Raw genomic sequence first — 11420 nt, forward strand, 5'->3', positions numbered from 1 at the left:
AAGTTTAAGTGGGTTTAAATGGCTCTTGCTGCCCTCTTAGCTCTCCTTTTCTTAAGAGTGACTGTTAGAGAAGATCAACATATGGTATATTTGGCAGTAAAACATCATTAGTGGAAAACACCCACCACTGCAGAAAGTTGGAAGAATTTTGAAAATCACAAAGAAACTTAGGGCTTGACAGTATATGTGGTTTGGAGATATTGTTTTCCTATTCCAAAAAGGATACTATGCTGGTTACTTCAGTACCATTTATTTTCCTATTGGTATAATGATAGCCCACCATGTTTATTTAGGGATTCATTCTAACTAAGCATAATACCTTTCTGTGACCACAGTGATTGTTTCAGGGGTGAACCCATGGCATACGATCATAGAATCAGATTTGCTGGCACTTTCTGAAAACAGTCTTTCTTCACCACATTTCCAATTTTGAAGATGTAAGATTGGAGTTTCTCTAGCCATCTTTTCATAATACAAGGAGAATAGAATAAACTTGAAAAATAGTGAGAGAGAGAGAGAAACTAGATCTGACGATGCTATAAGCACCCTTGCACCCAGTCACATTCTCGACCCGGACTTGTCCGTTCCATGAGCCAATAAAAATTTTTCTTTTTCTCAAGCTTGTTGGGATGAGTTTGTTGTTATTGGTATTGGTACACTTGTATTTCATTTTTGTCACTAGAGACTAAAAAAATCGTAATTGATGAAGCACCTCAAGGCAGATTATGTCTAAGAAGAGTATCATATTCAACTGTTCAAAATCCAAACTATCAATGGAGATAGATGATTCAAATCATCTATGCAACAAATAATTTTTGGATTCTTTACAGATTCTAGTTATCAACCCTTTGTCAGATGTATAGCATGCAAATATTTTCTCCTATTCTGTAGACTATTTGCTCTATTGATTTTGTCCTTGGCTGTGAAGAAGCTTTTTGATTTTATCGGGTCCCATTTATTTATTTTTGTTGTTGCTGTGATTGCTTTTGGGGTCTTCTTCACAAATTCTTTGCCTAGGCTGATATCTATTAGAGTTTTTCCAATATTTTCTTCTAAAATTCTTACAGTTTCGTGCCTTAGGTTTAAGTCTGTTGCCCATCATGGATTGATCTTTGAGTGGTTAGAGGTGTGGATCCTGTTTCAGTCTTCTACTACTCAGCCATAAAAACAATATGGTGAACTAATACCTCTTGTGTTAACCTGTATGGAACTGGAGACCATTCTTCTAAGTGAAGTACAACAAGAATGGAAAAACAAACATCACATGTACTCACCATTAAATCGGAAGTAATTGATCAACACCTGTGTGCACTTACGTAAATAACAATCATCAGAAATCAATCAGGTGGGAGGGGGGAGGAGGGGATAAGTAAATTTACACCCAACAGGCACAATGCACACTATCCGGGTGATGGGCACACTTATAACTTTGACTCAAATGGTACAAAAGCAATTTATGTAACCAAAATGTTTGTACCCCCATAATATTCTGAAATAAAAAAATATATCTTTTGGAACTCCTTCTTTCTTAAGGGAGTTGAATTAGAGAATGTCATACACAGACTCAGACCTTCATGAAGGCTTCATTTGTCTGGAAAAGGAAATTGCATAGATAATTGCAATGCAAGGTAATCAAAGCAGAGATAGTGGACTCCATAAGAGCAAGGAGGTGGGACATTCAACTAAGACTGTTGGCACTGAAGACATCCTGGGAACTGATGTCTTAACTCTATTTCTGGGGGGAGAAATTAACTCTTGAGCTGGGTACTACCTGAGAGTTTGTGCCATCATTTCAGCACACAGGACATTAGCTGCTTGACACCTCCAACGGGACCATCTTCTGCCTGGGGATCTCAGGTGCCCAAGATTTCTCCATTTGCCATTTTATGTGCTCAGTACCCTGTTCAAAACTCCACCCTGTAGTCTGAGCTTTTGGAAGCTGCTTTCTCACATCATCACAGATAGTCCTCTCCCCTGGGACTGCATTATGTTCCAGATCTTCCCAGTCTTTCCCTCGAGACTCTGTTCTTCTACGTTCCAGATCCACTGATCCATCTCCCCTGTTCCTGGGTTCAGGTGTTGCAGCCCTGCACAAGGCTGCAGAGGTGCTGAAGTCAGGATGGGGCACCTTTGGGGACTCCCCGCAGGATTTAAAAGTCTCTTTAAATAAAAGTGACATTTTAAACAAGTGAGCAATCTAATGCTTTTAGAAAGAAGTTCAGGCTAAAAGAGAATTAAAACCAAATGTTTGAACTTGCTCTCATAGTTTTGGAATTTTGTTCTTGTAAACATTTAGTGTTTTCTGCAAACCCCTCATATATACACACTACAATAAAAAAAGATCAGAAAGGAGAAAAATAAACTTAGAAAATGTAATTTCCTTTTAACAAATACTTCTAAAAGTCCATTGGCTTTTAAAACCAATCATTGTTTGATATCATAGGAAACTGGCATTTATTAAGTTCAACCCACTCTCAATTATATAATTAGAGCACAGATATGAGTATCATGAGTTTAGACATCATGTATACTAATAAACACACACACATACACACAAATACACATACGCATACATGTCTTGCTGAGTGTATTATTGAAATTAAAATTGAATAAGAAGGAGAAAGAAGCTAAAATTGGAATTAGATCTTTAAATACTTCTAACATACATTTAAAACATGTTAAAAATAAGCAAACATATACAAACACATTTATTCTCACATGACGTATTATTACTTGTATAAGTGATGTTATATAATTACCTACAAAAATATATTTGTTATTTTATATTAATACTTTAGTGGGACCAAACGTTTATATGGTTAATAAATAAAATAATATTTTAAAAACTATTTCATATTATCACATTATTCCATTTGGGAGTATGTTTTATACTGTATTTATATTAGTATTATAGTATGTAAATATATACATATATAGCCTTCACAAATAAAAAGAATACATATGTTTTTGTTACCATTCAAAAATATCTTGCTGTTCAGTGTGTGATTAAAAAGTAAAATATTAGAATCACTGTGTTAGATTATATACTACATGAGAACAAAAATCCACTCTGCATATTTATTATTTTATCTTTAAAGCTAAGCAACATGCCTGGCACAGAAATCCCTAGCAAATATTTGGTAACTGAATGAATAAATAGATGAAACATTATTTTCTAGACAACATTATATTAATTATATTACATATAATTAGTGTATATCATATTAATAACATATTATGTTATCTAAAATATTATTATTAGAAATCTCCATTGAGCTGAGCACAGTGGCTCACACCTGTAATATCAGCAACTTGGGAGGCTGAGGTGGGAGGATCGCTTGAGCCTGGGAGTTAGAGGCCCCAGTGAGCTATCATCAGGCCACTGCACTCCGGCCTAGGCAAGAGAGTGAAGTCCCATCTTTTTAAAAATACAAACAAACAAACAAACAAAAAGAAATCATTATTATCTAGATAATATTTTGATGTTTTGCATGTTGTGTTATATTTTTGTTTGTTTTCATGTCTATTTTCCCTCTCTATGCTTATCTTTTGCTACTTTTTAGGCTTTTATGCACTAAAAATATTGTCTGAAAGAATGAAAAAATGAACAACTGAATAAGCACTACTATACATATACTCACATTTCCTCTAGGACAGGGCATCACTTTATAAGAAGCGCCTTTGTTGTCTACTGCAAAAGGCCAGAGTTGTGATTTCTCTGTTGCATTTTACCCATGCACAGCTGTTAGATTCCCAGCTTTGGAATATCTTTGTCTCCCGTTACGTGGAGGTTTGGATTTGGAAAGCTTAGCAGTTTTAAGGAACTTCATCACCTTATTTTGTTGAAGGGAAGGAGGAAATTTTGATCTAGTAAAAAAAAAAAATCTTTTATGATGTATACTTAACTGCAGTGCTTCGGAATTTCAATCAGGGACTACTGGGAGTAGATGTAACAAATTCTTCTGGAATTCAGGGAACAAATAAAGCAGAGGTACTTGAATCCATTTGGTAATGGACAATACTTGACTAAGATGTATGGCACACTTTTTATTTATTTGCAGTGGCTCAGAGGCAGATACACAATTCAAGGCTAGTTTTTAATGTGAAGCATTAAATTAAAAGCTTCCCTTGGGGACTTTAAATGGATGTCTAAGAGAATAGTAACTCTTAGATTTTTTATGATGATTTTGCTTGCTTTTAAATCGTTTTAAGTGGGTTGGAATTTTGTATGACAATTTCTAAGTATCACACAGCTCAGGTGGATATTTAGTAATGAATTGTAATAGATTTAAAACAAAACCATAAGATCTTCTTCCTATGAGGAATTAACAATATAAACCATTTTAACATAGTTGATTTTTGACTTTAGGATTATTTTTTTATTTTGGGCATAGCAAGGAATAAATTCTTCAATATATTTCTTAAGGGATTTCACATTTGGAATTTGCATGATGTAAGTGGTGGGAGATGCTCAGTTTCTCTCCTGCAGCATGGAAGAAACATTTTCCCTAAACATTCCTATCCTCTTGTTCCACTTGTTATTCCTCTCTAAGGCCATAGGGAATCAAGCTATTGGTAAGTGTAGTCATTGGTTCACCTTTCTCTATTGGGCAAAGATAATCAACCCCAAATCATCCCTAATAGAGGGAATTCAGTTTATAGCTCTACTGTTCCCTCCCTGACAACTGGGAGACAGAGATCTTGGAGTTTCTCCTTTGCGTTCCAAACACTCCAACACTTAGATTACGAGTGTGAGTGTGTGTGTGTGTGTGTGTGTATGTGTGTGTGTTGGGGTGTTCAGGTGATAAAAGTAGAACAAATATTAAAATGCCCAGTGTCAATTGTACTTGTAAGCTAAGTCTTCCAATCCAGGCTTTACCGGAAATAAAGCTAATATGGAGGGATTCATATGAATATATTATTTGTCCATCTTAATTGTTATCTAATTCAGCAGGAAAACAACAGAGTGTCATTTATTGGCTGCATCAAACCCCATCTGGTTTTCTTAACTTTACCCACACAAATTCTGTTCTGCAACTAAACCAAATTATTTGCACTGTCCAAGTATTCCAACTTGCATAAACTTGTTCTTTTGCATAGATTGGCATGCCATTTTCCTTTTTGTTGACTGGGAAACAACTATTTGTCTTTCAGAACTTTATGCATATTTGCTCTAAGAGAAGAGTCAAGATTTGGTGACCCAGTTTTTTCTTGAAACAGAGAATGTCATACAAGCCTGAACCCAGATCACTGTAAGAAAAGGTTCTGTAAACTACATTCCAAAGGCCAAATCTGATCCACTACATGTTTTTGTAAATAAAGTTTTATTGGACATAACCATGATCATTCACTTATGCATTAACTATGACCACTTTCACAGTATAACAGCAGAGTTGAATAATTGTAAGAGATAACATATGGCGCACAAAGCCTATAATATTTACTATCTAGCACTTTACAGAAAATGTTCACCAGCCCCTATTTAAGGCCACAATGGGCTTAAATCAAATAGTGAGTGGTCCCTTTTTACAGAAGCAGTGTTTCCTAGTTTGCCACAAGCCCTATCAGTTCCTCTTATGTTACACCTGAGTATAGTACTCACTCATAACTGGCTCCTATTGGCATTTGAACACATGGAATCCTTCTTAAAGAAGATTTATTAATACTTTATGATAACAATCAAGGATGGGCATCTCCTCTGTGTTGTAACGACAACTCAGACATACCTTTATCATGTACCTCGTAAACTGATTTGTCATCAATTTTCTTACCCCTCATTAGAATGTGAACTCCTAGTAAGATGAAAACACAAATTATTCCTTTTTTAATACCCAGAACATAGCACATTACTGACATGTAACTGACACTAACGTAATAATTGTGTACGTAGAGACACTATTAATTTGACTGGCATAAATCATGAGTAAACAAAACAGTTTGCAAGAGAAAAAGATGCAGCACTCTTATTTTGCATTTAGAGAACTAAAACCCAAAGAGGTTAAATGGCATTTCTGAAAGCACATTCCTGATGACCCAACTAAGAATAAAAAACTTCTTTTATCTTTTTTTGTTATTGTTGTTTTTCAGGATACAATATTAGTTCACAAGAGTCTTCAGGAACAGAGGAAAACAAGGGTTGGAGAAATCAAGCAATTACTTGATGGTGGATCCAGGCCAGTTAGAAGTAGCATTCAGGGGTTAGGATGTTATTCAGAATGGCGCCAGCTGTGGTGCCCAGGGCATACAAGCCAGCTGTCCCTTCTCTCTGCAGCCACACAGCTGTGCAGCCTCTAGTCAGGTCTCTGTGTCAGTCTGGAGACCTGTTGCAGTGGAGGGGCCTCCTGCTGCTCCATTTGCAGTATCCTCAGGGTGAGCATGGAGCCCGGGATTCCTCAGTCCCTTTCCCATATGTGGGCATGTTCTCTAATCACCTCTGGTCCTCTGAGCAGGTTGTCCCACTTCTATCTTCTTCACTTCACTCCTGTCTCTTCTCGTGTATTCCCAGTGTGCCGGCGCAGACGATCAATCCCAACGTGGGCATCTACGCACCACTTCCAGTCTTTTCCATGAGGCCTTGTGCAGGCTGTTTCTAGTCCACCATCTTGGCCCCAAGGGACCCATTTCCTTATTTTAAATTCCTGTTTATTCTTACAAGAAATTCCTTTATGGTTTGTTTGTTACCAGTAACCAAAAGCTATATGGAATGATCTGCAGACAAAACACACATGTTCAAAACGACAAGTTGTTGTGAATTATTGAGATATAATATGATGAGAGTTTGAAGTTATTTTCTAAATTGTCGCAATTGCCTCAGTTTCCCTAGGTTATGTTCTAAGGTAGAAAAAAAATAGAACATGCAAAATATTGTAAGTTGCCAGATTTAGGAAATAAAAATACAGGATGCCCAGTTAAATTTGAATTTCAGATAAATAACAAATGGCTTTCTTAGCATAGGTATACCCGATGCAAATATGGAAAGTATATACTTATGCTAAAAATATGTTTTTTTAATATCTGAAATTCAAATTTGAGTAGGTGTCCTATATTTTATGGCATAACCCTATATTGACCAGAATAGTTCAAAATTCCACAATAAGCTTCAATTACTCAGGTAATAAGTAGTGCTGAAATGATCAAATAATTCCTTCAACACAGTCTTGCCTGTTGTCGAACCTTCACTAATATGTAAGAACTGTATCCATGAATATATCCTAAAAGAGCATGAGACAATATGGATGGACACTGTAGCTGGATGTCATCAAACTGCTTTTCCTTATGCTCTTTTCCTAAACATTGGAGATGAAGTTTTCTTTATCTCTTTGTATAGTATGGTGTTGCAAATAACTCCTCTTATAGTAATCCATATTTTCAATATGGCTGTTCCCATAGATGTAGATTTATCAATCAAATTTTGTTATGGAGGAAAAAATAAGAAGAACAGTTTCTGGAAAGGGATTTATGTAATTTTTTACCTCACCTAACTGTCACTCTTGGAAAACATGCACACACACACACATACACACAAGCACACTTTCTGGGAACTTTACTTAACAAGAATAAATATGTAGGAAGAAAAAGCTTAGTCAATACAGTCAGGGATTATAAGGCTAGAGATAGGGCAAAATATAAGACAACCAGGGACAAAATACAGGGAAAAAGCAGAAATGGGTGAATAACAATAAAGTTGATGCTGGGATATCAGTATGATGATATTTGGTATAAGATGAGGTTCAGCTGTTAATTCCAAGAGTAGGTTCAATAAAGTATTTACACATACCATGGGAGAGGATTGGTAGTTTAGAGGAACAATGGAAGACAATACAAACTCACCATTCATTTATTTATTCCTTATAGACATTATCTATGGTGCATTATGCTATGCGGTGAAGATTCATGAGATATCCCAAGGGACGAGGGTGCTTAGTCTCAACCAACAGTAAATAGGTCTAATACACACTGACATTATTTTTCTTGGTTAAATCCCCTTTTCTAATATTGTTGAAGAAGGATTATAAGTGGAGTGCATCCAATTGTCTCAGCAAAAGACTGTTGCTAGGCTCTCTAAGGGAAGGAGCTCAATGAAGCTTTATATTTCCAATAAAGTTATCTGTATCCTTCCTGCCAGAAGAAACTCCAGCATACGGGCAATATATCATGGCTGTAAGTTTTCTTCAAGCACAGAAGTACGAGGGGGTGGATGAACATTCTCCTGGACTCAATTCAACATTATAGTTCCTACAAAATTGACCATAAGTAAGAAACATAGAAAGTACTCGAGGCTGTAAAATTGAGAAAGAATCTGCTGAGCAATGGCTGTAGATACTGCTTATGCAACTGACATCTGCTTGAAAAATTGGATAAAGATAAAAGCTACAGAAAATTGCAGAGTCTGAGTTTATGATGGTGAGGAATTGAATACATTGCCAACATCAGAGTCCCACTCTTAAGAGATTAAAAAGATCTAGGAAAGCCTCACCCCTTTGAAATCACAAATGACTGAGACAATGGTAAAAAGTGTAAGAACAGTCAAGTTTTCTTACCTTTAAATAGTGTGGTATATAATATTTTAATATCAAAATTAATTTGATATTTTGTGCCAGATGGAGATGTCTTCTAGAATGTGACTTCAAGCATTTACCCACGGATTGTGTGCCCTAGAACAAATAATTTAATGTCTTTGATCCTCAGTGTTCTTACCAATAAAGTGAAGATACGCCTAGGATGAGTATGAGGGTGAGATAATGAATAAAAAGTAAGTGGCAGATAATCAGTTTTAGTAAACATTTGTTTCCTTTTTGATCCCATTCATGTCAGAGCTGAAATATCTTTTTCGTGTGTGTTGTGTTGACTGATAACTTAATATATTCACCCTAAATATCGGTATTTACCAATCTCTATAACAGGCAATATGTTTTAAATGCACTGCACCATTTTAAGAGGCCCTTAGATAACTTCTGGGTATTTGAAGAGATAATCTTATAGAATTTTCTGATTGAGAATATTATGTATATTGTCCTTACATTTAATTGACAGGTAGACTAAGACATCAATCTTTTTTATTCTACTCATTCTATATATTGGAAATTTCATGCTATTTCATAAAATCAGAAGCCACCTATAAATTTGGCACTTTGGAATGCTTTTTATTTTGACTTGGAAACAAGTATTTTTTTTTTTCCTTGAAACAAGGATGGTAAAAACAACTTGTATGATTTTGGCTTACTAATTTTGCTCAGGATTTGGAAAGCCTTGTTGACTTCCAATCATCTTTTCTTTTAATTTTAAAGTTTTCTAAAGCTAGATTGCTTATAACCTCTGTAACCCCTCATCAATTTTATAGATGAGAAAATTGAGGCCTGAGAGTTGAAAATGGATTCACAATAAATAATGTTCTAGTAAGAACGCCACAGCTCTTCTGGTCACTAGGTTAAAGACCCCTTCCACTGAAGCATGTTGTCATTTACTTTGTCTCCCTGAAAACACTGAAGAACATTCTTTGTGTTTTCTCTTTATTATTACTATTTTTTTACTGCACAGGTAATATTAATGCAAAGGTAATTTCTGTGCCCGTTCTGCTGTAGGTCTCCAAACGGCCATTATCTAGCCCCCATGGGAACATATATACTCATGAATAACATAGGTATTTTTAACTGCAGTTATATGTTATCCTGAGTGTCTATTATCCCATGCAACTACATTCCTTACAAGGAGTTGTATTTGTAGAGTGGCAAAGTGGCCCTGGAAAAATTTGTTTGTAATCTCGAGAAGAGTTTAGAAGCTACAGTTTTCATTTAGGAGAGTTAATATCAATATCCCACTTATATGTTTGTCATTTATAAACTAGTTTGGAATGTTGGTCCAAGTGGATCTCAGTTTAAATAATTTTGATAATTAGAAAATAGGTTACTTAAACAAATTGGTAATTACAATAAAGAGAAAATATCCACTTAAGTATAAATTTTAACCATTTATGAAGCACAGGATTCAGTTTACTAATTCATTATATGAAATTTTAGTTCAAAAAGAGAGTTTGGAGTATTTTTTTCAATCTATCTCATGGAACAGGCAGGATAAAGCGTATCATCTCCATGAAACAGGAATTTGGGATTCAAATAAACTGAGTAATTTATCCAAAGATGCACAGTAAAGTGTGTGTGTGTGTGTGTGTGTGTGTGTGTGTGTAAAGAGCAGATCAAAGATCAATCCAATCACCTCTCTGGGTTTAGTATCCTCTTTTGTTCCCCATTCTTTCTCATCTCTTTGGCATTGGGGTACAGTGGGGGAAGAGGGGAGAAGATCTTCATTTATCACATTAAGGGCATAGTCAATAACTCAAACGGCAGTTACATTACCCCTTTAACATTCAATCCAAAAGGAAATTTGTTGTAAAATTTAAGAAAAAGAATAGTTTATTTTGCTGAAAGGTCATTTGTGTGAAAATAGAGGGAAGATGTATTGGTGGGAGTTTGGACATTAATGTTCTGACTATACAGGCATTTTCAATGAAAAAGAGAAGTAAATCAGAAGAGAACTCAGTTGCTTTTGAATTGAAACTTGTGAGGAAACTAAAGATGTGACAAGTTGCTTGCATGGAAGTAGAAAAGCTGAAAGTTGCTTAGGAAGTGGAAAACCATACTGATGAAATGGCTCTTTAACAGAACTGACAGGAGAAAAAAGTGTGACTGCAGAAATGACAAATTGTTTGTAACTTGACACAGGAAACTGGAAACCAAAGTAGCATTTTGGCAAAAAAAAAAAAGAAAAAGAAAAAAAAAGCTCACAGAAGGGGATTAGTCATCCATCCTAGGGGAGCACCCTCTCAAGTAGCCAATGTGAGAAACTGGGCAAACATGGTCTCTGAATCAGACACATCCAGGTTTGTGTGGTAGATTCATGAGTAGGTGGTTCAGATTGAACAGGTTTCAAGGTTCCATTTCCATTAGAAATTGTAACACCAGCTTCACAAGAGTTGAGATGGAGATTCCACATGATAAATCCATAGTAAAGTTCCTTCCACTCTGCCACTGTTGCAAACCTATAAATGGCTTTCAAATTTTTTTTTTTCATTATTACCAACATAATTACCACCACCACCATCACCATCACCATGTACAGGTGAACTCTCAAGCTTTTCCTCATCCTCTAGGATAGGAGGAAGGACACGTTAAATTCAGACATATAAGCATGGATAAACATTCTCCTCTTCAACTTTCACTAAGAAGATGGCATATGTATTTCTTAATGAACCATATTTATTAACATTTTTAAGAAAAGGATCATACTATGGTTACAAAACATAGCCCAAAAAGAAGGCTTTGGCTTTTTTCTGAATTAAAAGATTCATCATTAGCCATGTTAATTACTCAACAATCTTTCTCTTATTTTAATATGTTTTGTTTTTTCAAAGTATTTAATGTTCT

Source organism: Propithecus coquereli, unplaced genomic scaffold, assembly GCF_000956105.1.
Source record: "Propithecus coquereli isolate 6110/MARCELLA unplaced genomic scaffold, Pcoq_1.0 Scaffold67, whole genome shotgun sequence".
Taxonomy (NCBI): Eukaryota; Metazoa; Chordata; class Mammalia; order Primates; family Indriidae; genus Propithecus; species Propithecus coquereli.